This window comes from Gorilla gorilla, chromosome 4 (assembly GCF_029281585.2).
Source record: "Gorilla gorilla gorilla isolate KB3781 chromosome 4, NHGRI_mGorGor1-v2.1_pri, whole genome shotgun sequence".
Taxonomy (NCBI): Eukaryota; Metazoa; Chordata; class Mammalia; order Primates; family Hominidae; genus Gorilla; species Gorilla gorilla.
Window position 1 is genome coordinate 32,753,701 of NC_073228.2, and position 13,940 is coordinate 32,767,640.

A 13,940-nucleotide genomic window follows, 5' to 3' on the forward strand; every position below is an offset into this window, starting at 1 on the left:
TTATTTAACAAATATTTATTGAGACCTTCTATGTGCCAAGCATTGTTCTAAGCTCTGAGATAAGGCAGTAGCCAAAACAAATTCCTTATGGTTATGGACTTATATCCTGGTGGGAAGAGACAGATAAAAAACTAGCAAATATATCAATATATAAAAAAAGTCAGCTAGTGATATGTGCTATGGATAAAAATGAAACCAGATAAGGGTGAGAGATAATGAGAAGGTATAAAGAGCTATTTCAGATGAGTACGTTTGTTTTCTTTCTTTCTTTTTTTTTTTTTTGAGACAAGAGTTTCGTTCTTGTTGCCCAGGCTATAGTACAATGGCCCGATCTTGGTTCACTGCAGCCTCTGCCTCCCGGGTTCAAGCGATTCTCCTGCCTCAGCCTCCTGAGCAGCTGGGATTACAGGAATCCGTCACCATGCCTGCTAATTTTTAAAATATTTTTAGTAGAGACGGGGTTTCACCATGTTAGCCAGGCTGGTCTCCAACTCCTGACCTCAGGTGATCCGCCTGCCTCCACCTCCCAAAGTGCTGGGATTACAGGCGTGAGCCACTGCACCCGGACTTCTTTCTTTTATTTTTCATTTCTTAATTATCAAGGGTTGTGGCATTGTAGGAAGTAAGAAGGTGCTGGGCGAGGTGTTAGAGCCCCGGCATCGAAAAGTGGTCAACCCGCTGTCTGGTAAGAATTGACTGACAACAGTACAGGTTTGATAAAGGAAAGTTGTATTAGAAACAAAGAACACTGCAGAAGAAGCCAACGAGGTGCCTCAGCAAGAAACGACTTGGATTTTCCTTAGAAATATTTATGGACCTTAAGGCAGAAGCTTGAGGGTAATTTGGACCATATTAGTAGGCCATGATAAATGATTACATTTGTAGCTATTTTGGTGCCTTAATGTCAGCAAGGATTGCATAATGATTTTCCATATGACATTCCGGAGATGTATAGAAATTCTAGCTACTTAGAAATTGTTTTGAAAGAGACCTGGAACCAGATGCAGACTTTAGATACAAAGGAAGTTTAATTACTTCTAAATTCTCCAGGTAAGGAATTTTTGTCCCCAGTGCCTGCTTGATCATCAGGTGATCTTTGCTCTCCTCAGAAGGGATTGGATTCTGGATACATTTTGAAGGTAGAGCTGACAAGGTTCTTTGATGGGATTGAGGTATAAGAAAAAGGGAGTATCGGCCGGGCGCGGTGGCTCATGCCTGTAATCCCAGCACTTTGGGAGGCCAAGGTGGGCGGATCAGGAGGTCAAGAGTTCGAGACCAGCCTGGCCAACATGGTGAAACCCCGTCTCTATTAAAAGTACGAAAATTAGCCTGGTGTGGTGGCATGTGCCTGTAATCCCAGCTACTCAGGAGGCTGAGGCATGAGAATCGTTTGAACCCCGGAGGCGGAGGTTGCAGTGATGAGCCGAGATCTTGCCACTGCACTTCAGCCTGGGTGACAGAGCGAGATTCCATCTCAAAAAAAAAAAAAAAAGGTTGGGGGTTGGAGGGAGTATCAAGTATGATTCTAAGTTTTCAGACTTCAGCAGAATGTGATTGAACCCAGGAATTCTTTTGTTTTATTTTGTTATTTTATTTTATTATTTATTTGAGACAGACTCTCACCCTGTCACCCAGGCTGGAAGTGCAGTGGCACGATCTCAGTTCACTGCAACCTCCACCTCCCAGGTTCAAGCGATTCTCATGCCTCAGCCTCCTGACTAGCTGGGATTACAGGCACCCACCACCATGCCCGGCTAATTTTTGTATTTTTTTTTTGTAGAGACAGGGTTTCACCATGTTGACCAGGCTGGTCTCGAACTCCTTACCTCAAATGATCCACCCCCCCCCCCACCCCCACCCCACTCAGCTTCCTAAAGTGCTGGGATTACAGGCGTGAGCGACAGCGCCTGGCCTTATTTTGATATTTTATTTATTTATTTACTTATTTATTTTTAGAGATGGGGTCTCACTATATCGGTCAGGGTGGCCTTGAACTCCTGGCCTCAAGCAATTCTCCTGCCTTGGCCTCCCAAAGTGCTGGGATTACAGATGTGAGCCAACATGCTTGGCCTTTTTTAATTTTTAATTTTTATTTCTTTTTTTGAACCCAGGTCTTCCGTACAAACTTTTTATTACTATTGATCACACAGAGAAACAAGCAGGAATCACTCCTCCAAACCTCAATTCCATAACATCCAGTTTAGGAACTATTCCATGTGACAAGGCTTTGCCAACCTTTAACCTACTTCTACCTGTAACCAAAAAGTCATTTCTACTGGAGGAATGCCAGTTTACAATGATAAGTGACAAAGAGTGGCTGTGTTTACAAATCTCCCCCAAGGGCTCTACACATTTCACAAATCTCCTATGGCCAGTTACTTACCTAAAAAACAAAGCCATTTCAAAAGCAGGTAATTAAGAGGTGTGAAAGAAGCAAGAGAATCTAGGGCAGAAAAGCTAAAACCTTCTCACATGAAAACAGCACAAAGCTATCTTGCAATTCTTAGTTAAGGTAAATAGAGCTCCGGGTCTTTCAAAAGCGCTCAGAAATGATCCAGACAGGAAACAAAAGTACTCCTCTTGCTCCCAGAGCAAGGCTACCGGAATTGCTTAGGGCATTCACAGAATGATATGATCTTGGTCAAAAAAACGTTCAAGATGAATATTAAATTTGCACAACAAATTTACTGTTTTACTTTCTTGGATAATTATCCGAAAGGCTTATGAGTCAGTTTTCCTACAGCTGCTCTAATTATGGGGATGAGGAGCATGTTACAATTTGTGTTACTCTACTCTGAAAAAGTAGAATTCAAAAACTTTCCAGTGGCCGGGTGTGGTGGCTCACGCCTGTAATCCTAGCACTTTGGGAGGCTGAGACAAGCGAATCACTTGAGGTCAGGAGTTCGAGACCAGCCTGGCCAACATGGTGAAACCCCGTCTCTACCAAAAATGCCAAAAAATTATCCAGAAATCGCTTGAACTCCAGAGGTGGAGGTTGCAGTGAGCCAAGATTGCACCACTGCACTCCAGCCCGAGCAACAGAGCAAGGCTGTCTAAAAAAAAAACAAAAACAAAAACATAACAAACAAAAAAACTTTCCAGTGACTGAATGTGGATAATCGTCAGTAAGCTATATTAGAAATGGAAGCATGAGGAAATGGCATCTTTTATTGGCTTCTTCTGGTGACAATAATGGCCCACATCTTCAAGTTACCGGCAAGAAATGAGGGTGGAATTTGAGATTGCAACATGTTCACCAGTGCAAAGGTAATTTGATCATTCACATGAGGATTAAATCCACAGCCTTGGCCTCATCACCAGATCCTGATTAACTGAACTAACCAGTCCTTTGTAGCAGGGACTGTCAAACTATGGTTCACAGGCCAAATCCAACCTGTTTGTAAGAATGGATGTTATATTTTTTAGATGGTTAGAAAAAATCAAAAGAAGAAGAATATTTTGTGACACATGAAAAGTACATGAAATGCAAATATATATTGGAACATAGCCCCACTTATCTATTTAGGCAAGATCTATGGTTGCTCTTGTACTGTAACAGCAGAGTTCAGTAGTTGTGACAAAGACCCTATAGCCTGCAAGACCTGATACATTTGCTGTCTAGCCCTTTACAGAAAAAGCCAATTCCCAGCTCAAGGCTCGGCTCAGTGGCTCACACCTATAATCCCAACACTTTGGGAGGCCGAGGTGGGAGGATAGCTTGAGCTCTGGAGTTCGAGGCAAGCCTAGGCAACATAGTGGGACCTCCTCTCTAATATTTCCATCTCAATATTATAAATACTACACTGATGTATAAAAGGCGGAAATAACAGTTGAAAGAACTTATGTTTCCAAAATGCAGTTAAGGACACATCCTGGAAATGGAAAAGCACAGAGACTAAATGGTTAATGTTGCCTGTGTATAGCTTTTACCTTCAGCACTTGGCATTTATTCTTGCCAGGCAAGAGAAAGGAGAATGATTGCTTTTCCAAAAAAGAAAGGAATACTAATCCGTTTAATCAATTAAAATCAGATGCCATTCAAGTTTTCTGCTCTTAGATTGTTCTTTTCTGTGGGGAGTTAATAAAAAAGAGTGCTGAGGCCCGGCGTGGTGGCTCATGCCTGTAATCCCAGCACTTTGGGAAGCCAAGGCGGGTGGATCACTTGAGGTCACGAGTTTGAGACCAGCCTGGCCAACATGGTGAAACCCCATCTCTACTAAAAATACAAAAATTAGCCAGGCATGGTGGCACATGCCTGTAACTTAGGAGGCTGAGCATGAGAATCGCTTGAAGCTGGGAAGCAGAGGTTGCAGTGAGCCGAGATCATGCCACTGCACTCCAGCCTGTGCAATAAAGTGAGACTCCGTCTGGAAAAAAAAAAAGCGTGCTGAGTCAGATAAAATACAATGGTGGTTTAGTCAACCTGCACACAAGTTGGATTAAAATTTCAGAATGGACTTTCAGAACAGGAACCTTGTCTGCCTTTTTCACTACTTTATCCATAGAACCTAGCACATTGTAAACACTAAAATATATAGATATTTTAGGAGACGGGGTTCCACTATGTTGCCCAAGCAAGTCTGAAACGCCTGGGCTCAAGCAGTCCTCCCACATCAACTTCCCAAAGTGCTGGGATTACAGGTGTAAGCCACCATACCCGACCTCAAATAATTTTTTTTTTTTTAATTGGGAGAGAGTCTCACCCTGTCGCCCAGGCTGGAGTGCAGTGGCTTGATCCTGGCTTACTGCAACCTCCGCCTCCCGGGTTCAAGCAATCCTCATGCCTCAACCTCCGGAGTAGCTGGAACTACAGGTGCCCACCACCACACCTGGCTACTTTTTGTATTTTTAGTAGAGACAGGGGTTTCATTAATTTAGCCAGGCTGGTCTCAAACTCCTGACTTTAGGTGATTCTCCCGCCTTGGCCTCCCAAAGTGCTGGGATTACAGGCGTGAGCCACCGTGCCTGGCCCAAAGACCGCTGATTATATGAGAAGAAAATAAACCAAACCAAACCAAACCAAACCAAACCAAACCAAACCAAAGCAAACCAAACCAAACCAAACCAAACCACAATCAAAACCAGAGTGCTCTTACTCAAAGGAGGCTATTTTCTTCTTTTTTTTTTTTTTTTTTGAGACGGAGTCTCACTCTTTCACCCAGGCTGGAGTGTAGTGGCGCGATCTCGGCTCACTGCGGGCTCCGCCCCCCGGGGTTCACGTCATTCTCCTGCCTCAGCCTCCCGCGTAGCTGGGACTACAGGCGCCCGCCACCTCGCCCGGCTAATTTTTTGTATTTTTAGTAGAGATGGGGTTTCACCGTGTTAGCCAGGATGGTCTCGATCAAAGAAGGCTATTTTCTTTTCACCCACTAAACACTGAAGGAAGTTCATAGATTTCTTAGCTATTTCTTCTAATTGCAAATATGGGACTAATTAAATTATCTGAAATATTAACCTTGAAGAATTCTGTTGTTGTTGTCCACCCAAAAAGAGACTTTCCATAACTCAGTTTCTCTTTTCTTGCTCTTTTCCACTTCAAGTTTTAATGAGCATCTGCCATGTGCCTCATATGCATTTTGCCAGGTTGGGAAAGATGGAAATAGAGGTGGATAAGATGAGTTTCCGGCGCTCCAGAAGCTCGGTGTAATAAAAGGTCTTTCTGTACCTCACTGCAGTACCCAAAGGAAAGTGGAATTTATATACCTGCTCTACATATTTTAGACAAACAGAAAAATGTAAGAAATCTCTGCTCTACTGAATAATGCTTACTTCAGTTTTGTGACACAGAAATTTCAACAAAAATACTTTGGAGTTTTATGATATCATTTAAAATCTTTTTAAGATTGTTGCCTAAGTAGTCTCAAGAGAGAAATAGCCAGAACACCACCAGTTCTCAAAAATATCAAGTACAAATGTACTTACTATCAGAATAAAATTTTCCTTATGTCTAGCATAAAAAGGGAAGGAGATATAGAGAAAGAAATCAGAGCTCCAGGCTCTCTCTAAATTTAGGTACAAAATATGAATCCTTGTTGTATATATCATGAGCTATGTCATCAGAAAACTCCACTGTGTGATTTATTTGATGATCAACCTTGAGCAATTCTTGGAACTCTTGAGGCTTTATTTCTCTGTTTATTTATTTGAGATGGAGTTTTGCTCTTGTTGCCCAGGCTGGAGTACAATGATGCCATCTTGACTCACTGCAACCTCTGCCTCCCGGATTCAAGCGATTCTCCTGCCTCAGCCTCCTGAGTAGCTGGGATTATAGACATGTGCCACCATGCCCAGCTAATTTTTGTATTTTTAATAGAGATGGAGTTTCTCCATGTTGGTCAGGCTGGTCTCAAACTCCTGATCTCAGGTAATCTGCCCACCTCGGCCTCCCAAAGTGCTGGGATTACAGGCGTGAGCCACAGCGTCCAGCCTGCTCTATCTCTTAATGCCTAGAATGAAGAATAAAGTAAGGTAATATATATAATGCCTTACAAAGTGTAATTGCCCATCAATCCCTTGCAAGTAGGGACTGCATCTTATTCTTTATTAAATCTTCAACCTCTAGGACAGTGCCTGGTACACAGAAGACACTTAATTTTGCTTGAAGGAATAATTCGCTATATAAATATTAGTTCTTACGTAGCTACTTTCAGTATAACTTATGGATTAATAGTAGGTTAGTAACTAAATATAAGATGACAAGTTAGAAACTGTCCTTAGGCCATTAAGCTCTTATTCTAAGTCTTTTCTTCTAAAATATGGCTTTCTGGCCAGGCATGGTGGCTCATGCCTGTAATCCTAGCACTTTGGGAGGCCAAGGCAGGAGGATCACCTGAGGTCAGGAGTTCGAGACCAGCCTGGCCAACATGGTGAAACCCCATCTCTACTAAAAATACAAAAATTAGCCAGGCATGGTGGTGTATGCCTGTAATCCCAGCTATTTGGGAGGCTGAGGGAGGAGAATCACTTGAACCCGGAAGGTGAAGGTTGCAGTGAGCCGAGATCACGCCACTGCACTCCAGCCTCGGCAACAGAGCGAGACTCTGTCTCAAAAAAAAAAAAAAAAAAAAAAAGATTTTCTTGAGGGTAGGGCCCAATTTCAAAGTTTTGTACACATTAGACATTCCATATGTGTTTACTAAACTAATGAAAATTGGATGTGCACATTGAGGGAAAAAGTCACTCCAATATGATACCTTTTATTTTGAAGATGATTTTACTGACAATATCAGTTGGATATTGTGCTTCAGATTTTCTCAACAGTTTACGATGAGCCAGCTGCACCATTTCTCTCTGGTTTCCTGTGAATAATGGCACACGTTTGTGAAGGCAGATTGCCAGAGTTCAGTGATATAGAACAGTTCTTCTCAGCAAGAAGTGACAAATTGTAATGTGGATCAAAGTCATACCAACATCTCATTAACTCAAGGTTCCAATTAATTAAGCTGACCAGACTGGCCAAGTGTAGTGGCACATGCCTATAATTCCAGCACTTTGGGAGGCCAAGGCAGGAGGATCATTTGAGGCCAGGAGATCAAGACCAGCTTGGACAACATAGCAAGACCCCCATCTCTACAAAAAAGAAGAAAAATTAGCTGGGCATGATGGCGTGTGCCTGTAGTCCCAGCTATTCAGGAGGCTGAGGTGGGAGGATCACTTAAGATCAGGAGTTTGAGGCTACAGAGAACTATGATCATGCCACTGAACTCCAGCCTAGGCAATAGAGTGAGATCTGGTCTCAAAACAAATAAACAAACCAGGCTGTAAAATGGCAAAGATATCGGGCAATTACAGGACTAAGTAGGCCCGGAGGCTCTGAGGAAGAGAAGCAGTAAGTACACATTCTGAAGATTAACTGCCCTCAAAACTTTTGGTATATATATATATATTTTCTTTTTCATATTTGATTTCCTAGAACTGAAAAAGTTTTGGTTCATAACAAGAGATTTATTTTAGAAGTTTTTCTCACTAACTTTCCTATTTATATTATTTTCCCCTATTACTTTTTTTTTTTTTCTTTTGACACAGAGTCTTACTCTGTTGCCCAGGCTGGAGAGCAGTGGCGCAATCTCGGCTTGCTGCAGCCTCTGCCTCCCGGGTTCAAGTAATTTTCCTACCTCAGCCTCCAGAGCTGGGATTACACCACCATGCCTGGTTAATTTTTGTATTTTTAGTAGAGACGGGGTTTCACCATGTTGGACAGGCTGGTCTTGAACTCACTGCCCACCTCGGCCTCCCAAAGTGCTAGGATTACAGGCATGAGCCACCACACCTGGCCTCCTGTATTATTTTTGGATTGTTCATCAGTTCCTTCTTCATTTTTATGAACTATCAAATGTGCTGCAATATTTTTCCCTGTCTTTTGACTTATGATATTTTTGGACATACAGGAGATTCAAATATTTATAGATTAAGATGTAATTCATACAGGCCGGGCACGGTGGCTCATACCTGTAATCCCAGCACTTTGGAAGGCCGAGGCGGGTGGATCACCTGACGTCAGGAGTTTGAGACTAGCCTGACCAACATGGTGAAACCCCGTCTCTCCTAAAAATACAAAATTAACTGGGTGTGGTGGGGCATGCCTGTAGGAGTCCCAGCTACTCTGGAGGCTGAGGCAGGAGAATCGCTTGAACCTGGGAGGCAGAGGTTGCAGTGAGCCAAGATTGAGCCATTGCACACTCCAGCCTGGGCAACAAGAGTGAAACTCTGTCTCAGAAAAGAAAAAAAAAAAGATATAATTCATACAACATATAATTCCAGAAGATTGTGGGGAAAAGAAAGAGAGATCAGATTGTTACTGTGTCTGTGTAGAAAGAAGTAGACATAGGAGACTCCATTTTGTTCTGTACTATGAAAAATTTTTCTGCCTTGAGATGCTGTTAATCTGTAAACCTACCCCCAACCCTGTGCTCCCTGAAACACGTGCTGTGTTAACTCAGAGTTAAATGGATTAAGGGCTGTGCAGGGTGTGCTTTGTTAAACAATGCTTGAAGGCAGCATGCTCGTTAAGAGTCATCACCACTCCCTAATCTCAAACCACTCCCTAATCTCAAGTACCCAGATACACAAAACACTGCGGAAGGCCGCAGGGACCTCTGCCTAGGAAAGAGACCAGGTATTGTTCAAGGTTTCTCTCCATGTGATAGTCTGAAATATGGCCTCGTGGGAAGGGAAAGATCTGACCATCCCCCAGCCCAACACCCGTAAAGGGTCTGTGCTGAGGAGGATTAGTAAAAGAGGAAGGAACGCCTCTTTGCAGTTGAGATAAGAGGAAGGCTTCGGTCTCCTGCTTGTCCCTGGGCAATGGAATGTCTCAGTGAAAAGCCGATTGTATATTCCATTTACTGAGATAGGGGAAAACCGCCTTAGGGCTGGAGGTGGGACATGCTGGCAGTAATACTGCTCCTTAAGGCATTGAGATGTTTATATATATGCACATCCAAAGCACAGCACTTTTTTCTTTACCTTGTTTATGATGCAGTGACATTTGTTCACGTGTTTACCTTCTGACTTTCTCTCCACTATTATCCTATTATCCTGCCACGCCCGATAATGATCAATAAATACTAAGGGAACTCAGAGGTCTTGGCCTCTGATTGATTACCTTAAGGAAACTGAAGCAGCAACCCTTGATAGCTTTGCTCAACCTCAGGATTAGAGACCTGAAAAATCTAGTGGACGTAGGCCCCCTCTTTGTACTTGTATCCAAGGGCAAATACAGCTCTTATCTAGTGAAGTCTCAACTAGAAGATCTGGAAGATTTATTTTTGACTCCAGATTATTGGGTTGGACAACATCAGATAGGACTGGGCCAGTATGAGCAGAGCCGTGTTTACAACCTTGCTCTCCTCCCCTGGAGTCAAAGTTCTTTCCTCCTCAAAGTGTTTTTCAAAGACTGCTGGTTATTTTATTGATTGATTGATTGATTGATTTTGAGATGGAGTTTCGCTCTGTCGCCCAGGCTGGAGGGCAGTGGCACGATCTCGACTCACTGCAGGCTCCGCCTCCTGGGTTCAAGCGATTCTGCTGCCTCAGTGTCCCGAGTAGCTGGGACTACAGGTACGCACCACCACACCCGGCTAATTTTTGTATTTTTAGTAGAGACAGGGTTTCACCATGTTGGCCAGGCTGGTCTCAAACTCTTGACCTCAGGTGATCCTCCTGCCTTGGCCTCCCAAAGTGTGAGAATTACAGGTGGGAGCCACCGTGCCTGGCCAATTGAGCGTTTTTTGTTTTTTTTTTTGAGACAGAGTCTAGCTCTGTCGCCCAGGTTGGAGTGCAGTGGCATGATCTTGGCTCACTGCAACCTCCACCTCCCGGGTTCAAGCAATTCTCCTGCCTCAGCCTCCCGAGTAGCTGGGATTACAGGTGTGCACCACCATAGACTAATATTTGTATTTTTAGTAGAGACGGGATTTCACTACATTGGCCAGGCTGCTCTTGAACTCCCAACCTCAGGTGATCCTCCTGCCTCGACCTCCCAAAGTTCTGGGATTACAGACATGGGCCACCACACACGGCCATCAGCCTAATTTTTTTTTTAGTCAGAGTCTCGCTCTGTCGGCCAGGCTGGAGTGCAGTGGCACCATCTTGGTTAACTGCAACCTCCGTTTTCCGGTCTCAAGCAATTCTCCTGCCTCAGCCTCCCGAGTAGCTTGGATTACAGGTGTGTGCCACTACGCCAGGCTAATTTTTGTATTTTTAGTAGAGACGGGTTTTCACCATGTTGGCCAGGCTGGTCTCCAACTCTCTAACCTCAAGTGATCCACCCACCTTGGCCTCACAAAGTGCTGGATTACAGGCGTGAGCCACCTTGCCTGGCCTATCAGCCTATTTTTTAAAAGAATTTTTATTGTTTCATTTTATTGATATTTAAAACTTTGTTCCATTTGAGATTTGTTTTGTTTTGTTTGTAGAGATGGGGTCTCCCTATGTCGCTATGGCTAGTCTCAAACTGCTAGGCTCAAGCCATCCTCCTGCCTTGGCATCTCAAAGTTCTGGGATTACATGCCTTAGCCACTTCGCCCAACTAGGTGTAGTTTTAATATCAATGTTGGCCGGGCGGGGTGGCTCACGCCTGTAATCCCAGCACTTTGGGAGGCCGAGGAAGAAGGATTGCTTGAGGCCAGGATTTCCAGCCTGGCCAACATTGTGAAACCCTTGTCTCTACTAAAAATACAAAAATTAGCCCAGTGTGGTGACACACACCTGTAATTCCAGCTACTTGGGAGGCTGAGGCATGAGGAGTGCTTGAATCCAGAAAGCAGAGGTTTCAGTGAGCCAAGATTGCACCACTGCACTCCAGCCTGGGAAACAGAGTCTGTCTCAAAAAAAAAAAAAAAAAAAAAAATATATATATATATATATATATATGTGTGTGTGTGTGTGTGTGTGTGTGTGTGTGTGTGTAAATATCAGTTGGCCAGTTTACACATAAGTTTATCAAATTTACTTTGACCTTTTTTTTTCTTTTGGGGACAGGATCTCTGTTGCCCAGGCCGGAGTTCAGTGGCACAATCATGACTCACTGTAGATGCCTGGCTAATCAAAAAAAAAAAAAAATTGTTAAGACCTGGAGTCTCGCTGTGTTGCCCAGGCTGTTCTGGAACTCTTGGCCTCGAGCCTTAAGCCTCCTAAAGCACTGGGATTACAGGCATGAGCCATCGAGCCTGGCCTGTTTTTTGTATTTTTAAAATAGTAGCCATTCTTACAGGTGTGAGTGGTTGTAATAACTTTAAAAAACAAGTTATTTGGGAGAAGTTATTCCAAAAATGAATGAATTTAGAAAACTATAATATTTTCCCTAGGGAAATGTCATACTTCTCAGCTTTCCTCATCTGAGTCAAGAGGTTTCTTTCTTCTAAGAGGATATCATTTATCTTAAGTTTCTGATAGGTTAAATTTGGATTGTTCTTAGTGATCAGTAGGACCAGGTGCATCCTGTTATATTTTGCAAAAGTGCCTAAGTGTTTCTTATTTCAGAATCACATGACCTAAAAAATGATGACTGCAGGCATATCCATCAAAAAGGGAAATGAATCAGCCACAGAGGAGAAGGGTGTTGGTTGGGCATGGTGACTCATGCCTCTAATCCCAGCACTTTAGGAGGCCGAGGCAGGAGGATTGCTTGAACCCAGGAGTTTGAGACCAGCCTGGACAACATAGGGAGACCCCGTCTCTACAAAAAAATGCAACAAAAAATTAGCCAAGGCAGGAGGATCACTTGGGCCTGGGAGGTCAAGGTTGCAGTGAGTTATGATGGTGCCACTGCACTCCAACCTGGGTGACAGAGTGAGATCCTGTTTAAAAACATTAAAAATAAAAAAAGAGAAAGAGAAGGGTTAGGAAAGAACTTGTGAAGGATTATATAGTTCATCTGTACTTTCCGCATAAGTAGACACAACTATAGACTCATCATCAGTAAATTTTACTATTTGACCTCCAAGAGAACAGAAGACAGAAAAGGTGAAATGCCTGTATTTTTAAAAATTCAAATTTCTTTCTTTCATAAATATGATGAAAATGGTTAGAATGAAGAAGTGAAAAAAATTCTCTCCATAACACCATACAGCAGTTGTATTAGACATCAACGTTAATATTAAACATTAAGCATCAAACGTTAGTGTATTTAATCCAAAATCTTACTTGGAAGAGAAAGGAAAACAATCACATGAGAGTTAATTTTCTTTTTTCCTTTTTTTTAAAGAGAGTTGCCCAGGCCGGAGTGTAGTGACATGATCATAGCTGACTGCAGCCTCAAACTCCTTGACTCAAGTGATCCTCCTTCCTCACCCTCCCGAGTAGCTACGACTACAGGTGTGCACCACCATGCCCTGCTAATTAAAAATTTGTTTTTTGTAGAGAGGCTGGGCACGGTGGCTTATGCCTTCAATCCCAGCACTTTGGGAGGCTGAGGCGGGTGGATCACAACGTCAGGAGTTCGAGACCAGCCTGACCAACACAGGGAAACCCCTTCTCTACTAAAAATACAAAATTAGCCAGGCATGATGGCATGTGCCTGTAGTCCCAGCTACTTGGGAGGCTGAGGCAGGAGAATCACTTGAACCCGGGAGGCAGAGGTTGCAGTGAGCCGAGATTGAGCCACTGCACTCCAGCCTGGGTGACACAGCGAGACTCTGTCTCAAAAAAAAAAAAAAAAAAAAGTTTTGTAGAGTTGGAGTTTTGCTATGTTGCCCAAGCTGGCCTCGAACTCCTGGCCTTAAGCAGCCCTCCATCCTCGGCCTCCCAAAGTACTGGGATTATAGGCATAAGCCACTGCATTCAGCCAAATTTTATTTCTTTTACAACACTCTTTCCAAAGTATTATTTAAGAAGTTTAGTGACAAAGGTTACAGAGAAAGAATAGCAGCGCTTGTGTTAAAAACAGCTTTGAACTTGCTCTCTCAAGATTTAGGATTAAAGGCTGGGGACGGTGGCGCATGCCTGTAATCCCAGGACTTTGGGAGGCGGAGGTGGGCAGATCACTTCAGGTCAGGAATTTGAGACAAGCCTGGCCAACGTGGTGAAACCCCGTCTCTACTAAAAATACAAAAATTATCCAGGCGTGGTGGCAAGCACCTATAACCCTAGCAACTCAGGAGGCTGAGGCAGGAGAATCACTTGAACCCGGGAGGCGGAGGTTGCAGTGAGCCGAGATTGTGCCACGGCATCCCAGCCTGGGCGACAAGAGCGAAAACTCCGTCTCGAAAAAAAAAAAAAATAGATGGGTTTGAATGCCAGGTTTGTCATCTTACTATCTGTGCAATTTTTCGTGAGTCACTCCACCCATCTGAGCTTCTATTTCCCCATCTATAAATCAGAAATAATACTACTTATCTCATAACACTATGGTGAAGATTAAATAAGATGATGAGTGTGATAGCAACCTGGCATACAAAAGGTACTAAATAAAGGTTAACTGAATTCCTTCCTTCAAAGTA

General features: G+C 43.3%; 1 protein-coding gene across 1 annotated transcript in view; it reads right to left on the reverse strand.

Annotated features, from left to right (window-relative positions):
• YPEL2 (yippee like 2) overlaps window positions 1-5,475 on the reverse strand; it is a 111,306-nt gene extending 105,831 nt beyond the window's left edge. The window contains exon 1 of the mRNA XM_055386728.2: window positions 5,456-5,475. The gene's annotated coding sequence lies outside the window, so the exon portion shown is untranslated. The remainder of the gene's footprint in view (window positions 1-5,455) is intronic.
• Between the last annotated feature and the right edge of the window lie 8,465 nt (window positions 5,476-13,940).